The sequence below is a fragment of the Papio anubis genome, chromosome 1 (assembly GCF_008728515.1).
Source record: "Papio anubis isolate 15944 chromosome 1, Panubis1.0, whole genome shotgun sequence".
Classification (NCBI taxonomy): Eukaryota; Metazoa; Chordata; class Mammalia; order Primates; family Cercopithecidae; genus Papio; species Papio anubis.
This window is the reverse complement of record NC_044976.1, coordinates 102,103,441-102,111,668: the sequence shown is the minus strand read 5'-3', so window position 1 is coordinate 102,111,668 and position 8,228 is coordinate 102,103,441. Positions and strand designations below refer to the sequence as shown.

The 8,228-nt window shown below is 37.7% G+C and overlaps 1 long non-coding RNA gene across 2 annotated transcripts; it reads left to right on the top strand.

Moving 5' to 3' along the window:
* The first annotated feature begins 554 nt into the window (after nt 1-554).
* Nucleotides 555-7,227, top strand: LOC108580730. 2 transcript variants are annotated; one of them, XR_004176555.1, is made up of 3 exons: nt 555-1,751; nt 1,968-2,584; nt 4,468-7,227. It is a non-coding gene; the product is annotated as an uncharacterized LOC108580730 (long non-coding RNA). The 2 variants fall into 2 exon arrangements; XR_004176556.1 differs by having other exon boundaries at nt 562-1,751; nt 5,895-7,227.
* The last annotated feature ends 1,001 nt before the right edge of the window (nt 7,228-8,228 follow it).

Here is an 8,228-nt window from a genome sequence, read left to right as displayed (position 1 = left end):
TTCCCTTATAAGATATTAAAATAAAATGTCTAAAAAACATCACATTTTAAAGTTTTTTTTCTATACTTGAATTTAAAAGCAACATTTCATGGCTGTTGAACAACTCTAACTTCCTTTCTTAAAACTTCCTTTCTCTGAATTACCTTTAAAGATTCTAGATTTGGAAAAAGCTGCTTACCACCACTTACAAAATATCTTGTATACTCACGGTTAATTTATAACCTAATTGAGAGTTGTGGGTTTTCACCTGTGATGTCACCTTTTGTAAAGTTCAAAATCCAGAAATATTAACTGCTTGGTTTGGCTAAACTCAGGTAACAGAATATTTCAAAGGATTTTCTTAAAGAGTGCTCAGCTTGATTAAAAGTGTATATTTAAGTTATAGGTATATTTAAAAGGCCTTTATGTTTTTCTCTTCGTGGATCACGTTTCTCTTGAAAAGAACGTTTCTGTTGACTGAATTACTTTTCCCCACTCTGGTCTTTCCACTCTAAATGTACCCAGGATAACTTCTGGTGGCCTGAAACTTTTTGGGAAAAATAGAAAAGGCATGATGGATTCCATTTTGGGAGAAACCTCTATTTTCCTCATGGAACTCCAGAATTTACAGGCTGATAGATCCCACTCAAAATCTGTTTTGTCTTACAGCTATACACGTTTATTAGGCCCTAGAAACTTCACGGTTTTCTATCCCTGCTCTTAAAGGGCTCCACTGGGAAGCCAATAATTCACTTGGGAAACAGGACAAGAGAAAATCTTATAAATGCTGTATCTTCTTCTGTTTTTCTGTGTAGCGATATGTGTTGTGTGTGATGACTGTAAGGAGAGCTCTAATTGATTGCCTCAAATAAAAATAAGCACTTAAATCAAATATTACAGAGGAAAGTTAAAACTATAATGCGTTTAGTTTATATGACTTTAATCTTTAAGAAATATAAATTGTTTTAAAGATTAAGTTGGTAAAATGCAAATGTCATCAAAATGTAAATAGGAGGTTGAAATCATGTAAGTTAGATACCAGGTTTGCTAAATGTTTCAAGTTGTACACTGCCTACTTTACAGCTTGGTAAGGCCTGCAGACATAAGAAATTAACTATGCCCCTAACAATGCTGAGAAAAGTCAGACTTTATCTGCATCTAGTACATAATTAAAACAACTAACCAGGTTTCACAGTAAAGTTGAAAATTGCTAAGAGTTACCATTAAAACATGTAAATAAGAAAACTAAAAATAAATTTACATGCAAGGTGTGTAAGAATAGTAAAATGTGTTTTTGGTAAAAGATGTGTTTTGGTAAAAAGGTATGAAAATATAAATCTTGTCTATGGAAAAAGGATTATTTTGAAACCAATGTAAGGGTAAAATTTGGCTTTCTTTCCCTTGTACAGATTTTCATGGAATAGAGAAGAATAGTGAAATATTTTGTTTGCCTTGTTGGCAGACTGCCAAGGAGAGAAAAGGTTAGATAGGAGACAAACTGTTTGGAAAGTGAAGTCTTCTCTCTTAATGAGTAAAGGTTATTGCCTAGTTTTAAAATTTCTGAGTCATCATTTTGGCAAAATAAATAACTTATGTGTAACCGGGAATTGTATTTCATAATATCAAGTGTTTTAAGCCTCTAACATTTGACAGGATTTCCAAAATCAAACTTCATGTTCAAAATTGTCTCTCCTGAAACCTAGCTTTTGTGTGCTACAGAGGGTCCTGAAGCATCCAGAAGAGAGGTAAACAGAATTTTTTGGCATGTTTAGGTAAGTGGGATTGCAAAAATTATGTTATATTTTAGTGATAGTTTTAATATATCTTCCAAAATTATATGGGATTTTAAAAATCCTAAACCTTGAGTATATGCTGTGAATCATAATTAGGATTATAATATTAAGTTACTGCAAACCACAGAAATAACCAAATATCTTTGCCAATCATGTTCTTGACTGTAACTAACCTGAACACTTTGTCATCTACAGAAAATTGTTGTCTTGTTTTAATCCTCTTCAAAAGACGTTTTACAATCAACTGGAGGACTTTAAAACATGCTCTCAAATGCAGGTTTCTGATAACTTTGGAAATCAGGACATGGGAATAAAAGAAAACATAAAAGAGTCATGAAGAGCTTAACTGTGAATATCAGACAGGAGGTAATTGCATGAACTAAACTAACAGATGTCTGAAATAATATTTTTTACTTTTTGCTTAAAACATTGCTATTCTTTGTTTTGTTCTTCAGAGTTAAGGAAACTTTTAAGCTGTCTACAGCTCTTAACAATTGAGTAAGGTATACTCCTGTGAACAAAATTTGGAGCATATTTGTTTCTCTCTGCTGGGTTACTCTAGAATTTGGAAACTATTTGGGAATATTCTTAACTAATGATAATGTAGTTATTTGCACCAGTGCAGTAACAATCCATTTTCTTTTGTAACATGACACAATTGGAGAAACTGGTTGTTTTACCAAGGTTTTGACTGGAAGGATATGCTTCTCTTTGAGGAATCAACTTTCACTTACACAGCCAATAAAAGCACACTGGGAAATGTGGCCTCCTACCCTGTCTACACAATCTGTGTACAGGGCTTCTAATCTATGGTAAGTAAACAATGTCACTATCTAACAGGCCTAGGAACCACACATTCTTGCGACCTTAAGAAGAGAGGAATTCACTCAATTTGTAGGTATTTGAGGGTACAAACTCATGGCTGGGCTTGGCTTTAAAAAAGTCCTATCTGAGATTCCATGTGGAACAGAGTTCCACCAAAGATAATTTTAAAAGACTATGCAAAAATAAGTATTTTTGCTTCACTTTATGCAAATAATCAAGCCAAGTATAGGCCTAAGTTTATTTTGCAAACAACTCAGTAATAATTTATTTTTAACAAAGCAACTATCGTGATTTGTTTTGAATAAAACTGAGGCCAGGAGAAAGAAAAATTTGATTAAAAACTTACCATACACTTGTCATTAAATTCTAATCTCATTAGTTGTTTTTAAGTTTTGCCTACTCTGTTAGTCTGTTCTCATGATCCTAACAAAGATACACCCGACACTGGGTAATTTATTTGAAAAAGGAGGTTTAATGGACTCACAATTTCACATGGTTAGGAAGGCTTCACAATCATGATGGAAGGCAAAAACATGGAAGCAGACAGGAAAGAGGAAGAGAACCAAATGAAAGGGATTCCCTGTTATAATACCATCAGATCTCCTGAGACTTATTCACTACCATGAGAACAGTATGGGGAAAACCACCTCCCATGATTCAATTGTCTTCCACAAGATCCCTCCCAGAACTCATGGGAATTATGGGAGCTACATTTCAAGAACTGACTTGGGTGGGGACAAAGCCAAACTATATCAGCTACATTTTAGACTAACCCTGCTTATTCCTGTAAACAAATGAGCAATCTCTGGCTGAAACTCAAAATAAAAAAGGGATAAGTAGTGTAAAAATCTGGATCAATATTCTGGTTTTGGGCAATGATTCTGAAAATCTCACCAGGTTATGGGAGTATGCAGGGTACCCACAACCAAGAGGTTCCTTTGTTTGGGAAAATAAAACAAGGAAGTTAACCAAAGCCAAGCCCCTTACACCCAAATCTTAGCAGGTATAACTATAGCAAATATCTGGGTATGGCTGAAGCATTGAGATTTTTGAGCTATCATTATTTATCCCCTTGTTTCATTTTTATACATGTCCTCTAATAACTCATTTTTTTCTTGCCTAAAGTCTATCAAGCTACAAATGATGATGCAAATGAAACCATGCATGGAAACACATTTCTTCCAAGGATCCTTAGAAAGGTCACAGGAGGAACCTTAGCTGCTGTTCCCCACACAATGCCCCTTTCCAGCAGGACGTAGCAAGAAGAATCATCACCCCACCTCCTTAAAAGCAGTTAGAGTCTCCACTCCTGCAGGGAAAAATGAGAGAGGAGAAAGAAACAAACCAGTGAGGCAGGCAGTTAGGGTGGGTCCTCAGCTGAATTCTTTCAAACAAAATAATAGCCTAAAAAATCCAACTATAGTCATAGAAATGTAAACTTGCATAGTGGGGTTTGACTAAGACATGCCCACAGCCACACAGATAAGAAAGTCTACACAGGTGACTTGTGCAGACATACCCACAATAAAAGTTTCTATCCCCCATGATATGGTTTGGCTGTGTCCCCACCCTAATCCCATCTTTAATTTCAACATGTTGTGGGAGGGAAACAGTGGGTGATAACTGAACCATGGTGGCAGGTCTTTCCCATGCTGTTCTTTTCTCAGGGTAGTTAATAAGTCTCACAAGACCTGATGGTTTTAAAAAGGGGAAGTTCTCTGCACAACCTCTTTTCTCCTGTCTGCTGCCATGTGAGACATGCCTTTTACCTTCTGCCATAATTGTGAGGCCTTCCCAGCCATGTGACACTATAAATCCAATATTCCTCTTTCTTTTGTAAATTTCTCAGTCTTGTGTATGTCTTTTTCAGTAGCATGAAAATGGACTAATACCGTAAATGGGTACCAGGAGTGGAGTGATGCTAAAATTATACACGAAAATGTGGAAGTGACTTTGGAACTGTGTAAGACACAGAGGTTGGAACTGTTTGGAGGTCTCAGTAGAATATAGGAAAGTGTGGGAAAGTTTGGAACTCCTAACGGCTTGTTTACGGCTTTGAGTAAAATGCTAATAATGATACAAAATCCAGGCTGCGGTGGTCTCAGATGAAAATGAGGAACTTGTTGAGAACTGGAGCAAAAGTGACTCTTGTTATGTTTTAGCAAAGACACTAGTAGCATTTTGTCCCGACCCTAGAGATTTGTGAATCTTTGAACTTGAGAGAGATGATTTAGTGTATCTGGCAGAAGAAGTTTCTAAGCAGCAAAGCATTCAAGAGGTAACTTAGGTGCTGTTAAAGGCATTCAATTTTAAAATGGGAAACAGAGCATAACAGTTCGGAAAATTTGCAGCCTGATACGATTGAAAGAACAAATCTCTTTTTCTGAGAAGATATTCAAGTCAGCTGCAGAAATTTGCATACGTAACCAGGAGCCAAATGTTAATCTCTAAGACAATGGGGAAAATGTCCCCAGGGCATGTCAGGGGTCTTCACAGCAGCCTCTCCTCTCACAGGCCTAGAGGCCTAGGAGGAAAAAGTGATTTCTTGGGCTGGGCATAGAATCCCTGAGCTATGTGCAGCCTAGTAACTTGGCGCCCTGCATTCCAGCCACTTCAGCCATGGATAAAATGGGCCAAGGAACAGCTCAGGCTATTGCTTCAGAGGGTGGGACCCCCAAGCCTTGATATTTTCCATGTAATGTTGAGCTGGGGGTGCACAGAAGTCAAGAATTGAGGTTTGGGAACCTCCCCCTAGATTTCACAGGATGTATAGAAACACCCAGATGTCCAGGCAAGAGTTTGCTACAGTGGCAGGGCCTTCATGAAGAAACTCTGCTAGGTTCATGCAGAAGGGAAATATGGGTCAGAGCACCCACACAGGGTCCCTACTGGGGCACCACCTAGTGGAGCTGTGAGAAGTGGGCCCCCCTTCTCCAGATCCCAGAATGCTAGATTCCTTGACAGCTTGTCCGTGCACCTGTAAGAGCCGCAGACACTCAACACCAGCCAGAGAAACCAGCCAGGATGGGGCTATATTCAGTGAAGCCACAGAGGCAGAGCTGCCCAAGGCCATGGGAACCCACCACTTGCATCAGTGTGACCTGAATGTGAGACATAGATTCAGAGGAGATCATTTTGGAGATTTATGATTTGACTGCCTTACTGGAATTCGTACTTGAATCGGGACTGTAGTCCCTTTGTTCTGGCCAGTTTCTCCCATTTGAAACAGTTGTATTTACTCAATGCCTGTACCCCCATTGTATCTACGAGGTAACTAACTTCCTTTTGATTTTACAGGGTCATAGGCTTACCCTGTCTCAGTTAAGACTTTGTACTGTGAACTTTTGAGTTAATGCTAAAATGAGTGAAGACTTTAGAGGACTGCTGGGAAGTCATGATTAATTTTGAAATATGAGGACATGAGATTTGGGAGGGGCTGGGGCAGTATGATAGGGTTTGGCTGTGTCCCCATCCAAGTCTCATTTTGAATTTCCAGGTGTTCTGGGAGGGACCTTATGGGAGGTAATCAAATCATGGGGCCAGGTCTTTCCTGTGCTAATGAATAAGTCTCATGCAATCTGATGTATTTAAAAACAGGAGGTTCCCCACACAAGTTCTCTTCTCTTTTCTGCCCACATGTGAGATGTACGTTTCACCTCTGCCATGGTTGTGAAGCCTCCCCAGCCACAGGGAACTGTAAGTCCAATAAACGTTTCTTTTGTAAATTGCCCAGTCTCAGGTATGTCTTTATGAGCAGCATGAAAACGGACTAATACACCTTGACACATGAGCAGTAAAGGGAACAAAGCAATATGGAGTAACTAAAGCTATGGGTCACAGGCAAATTAGGACAAGGTGAAGCTACCCAAAATTTGTACTGTATGCAAATGAGATGCCCAGCCCTTATCAGGTTTTTGATAAAAGGGTTTGCATTCAACTGTAAAGATGACAACCCTCTTTTAAGCCCCCTTTCCACAGTGGAGAGCTTTCTTCTTTTGCTTATTAAACTTTCATTTCTACCTCACTTTGGTGTCCACACTTCTTAATTTTCAAGGTCACGAGACAAAGGACTCCAGATGATGCCTCAAATAAGAGACTGCCACGTGGTAGTGCATTGGTTAAACTGTAATATTTGGAAACCACTTGCCCTTTGTTTACCTTTTCAATTACTTTGAACCCAGGATACACACAAAGGTTCTGTATGCTTGTGTGTGTGTGTGTGTGTGTGTAGATGGATGTATGTGTGTGTATATATATATACACATGTATTTTTATATATATGTATTCATATATATACATGTATTTATATATATATGTATACACATGTATTCATACATATATATGAAAATCTGTAAGACCATACATTCAAAACATTTCTATGTGGTCTCTCTTAAATTAATACCCTGAAAAATGCAGTTTTATTTTACACAAAACATTCCCTTTCTCAGAAAAAGTTCTAATAATGTATTATTTTCTCCTTTTATTTCTTCATTTTTAAGCTGTTTGTGATAAAAGGATACAAATTAAGTTTTTGATTCAATATTTTAGAAGAAAATGCAGAAAAATGTTTATACTAAGTAATGTTTTTCTCTGTGAAACAAAATTTTTAAAAATTTGGCCGAGTGTAATCCCAACACTTAGGGAGGCTGAAGCAGGAGGATTGCATGAGCCCAGAAGTTCAAGACCAGCTTTCCCTATTAAAAAAAAAAAAAAGAAAAGTAAGAAAAGAAAAAAAAAAAAGTTTATTTTAAAAAATATTAACAAATAAAAACATAAATAAAAGAAACTTACAGGCTTATTTTTCATTGAAATAGTTGTAAGGGAGGATAAGTTACTTTTTCTCTACCTTCTTTGGTTTAATGGCGGGGACATATGAATCAAATAAATAAAAGCTTAATAAGAGAGGGAAAAACATATTGAATTATGTAGATAGCCAGGAACATAAGAGGCATCCACAAAGAGTGCAAAAATGAAATCCTTAAGATATGGAGTTTCTCCCAACAGTAGCCAAAAGAAATAAAATTTAGACAAATCCTCTGAGAGGGTTGGTAGAACACCAGTGGCAAGAGGGTGCAACCTGCATCTCTATCTGACCATCTACAAATTCTCAGGGCATCCAATCTGATGATTGACTGTCTGTACAGCAAGCCCAACATCATGTACTCTGCCACCAGGAGGAAAGCCAAGCCAAGCACTCAAGACACAGAATAAGACAAACAGGAAAGCAATGGCTGTCCCTGGGAGTGAAAGGGTCAATAAGCAATGAATATTCAAGAGAAAATTCACCAAAATACCATTCCAAAGAACTAATTCTTATAATTGTTTTTCTCCTGCAATTCTCAATTTGGAAAAGAAAAAACAGAGTCCTGTATTTGTATTTTTGCAGGCAAAACTCCAGGATCTGATCCAGCAAAAATTTCTGCATCAGCTTTGTCGGATCTCAGTTCAGCTACAGCCTCTGGAGCAAGTGGGATGCCTGCCTGTCCATTCATGGTTGCCTAAGCCACAGAAAAGGAGAAACACTTTTTCTCTTCCCTCCTGGTTCAGTGTCTGGGACTCTACAAATTAAACTGACCACAGACAAGTTAACAAGAAAAAAAAAAATAATGATGTACATACACATGGAAATTC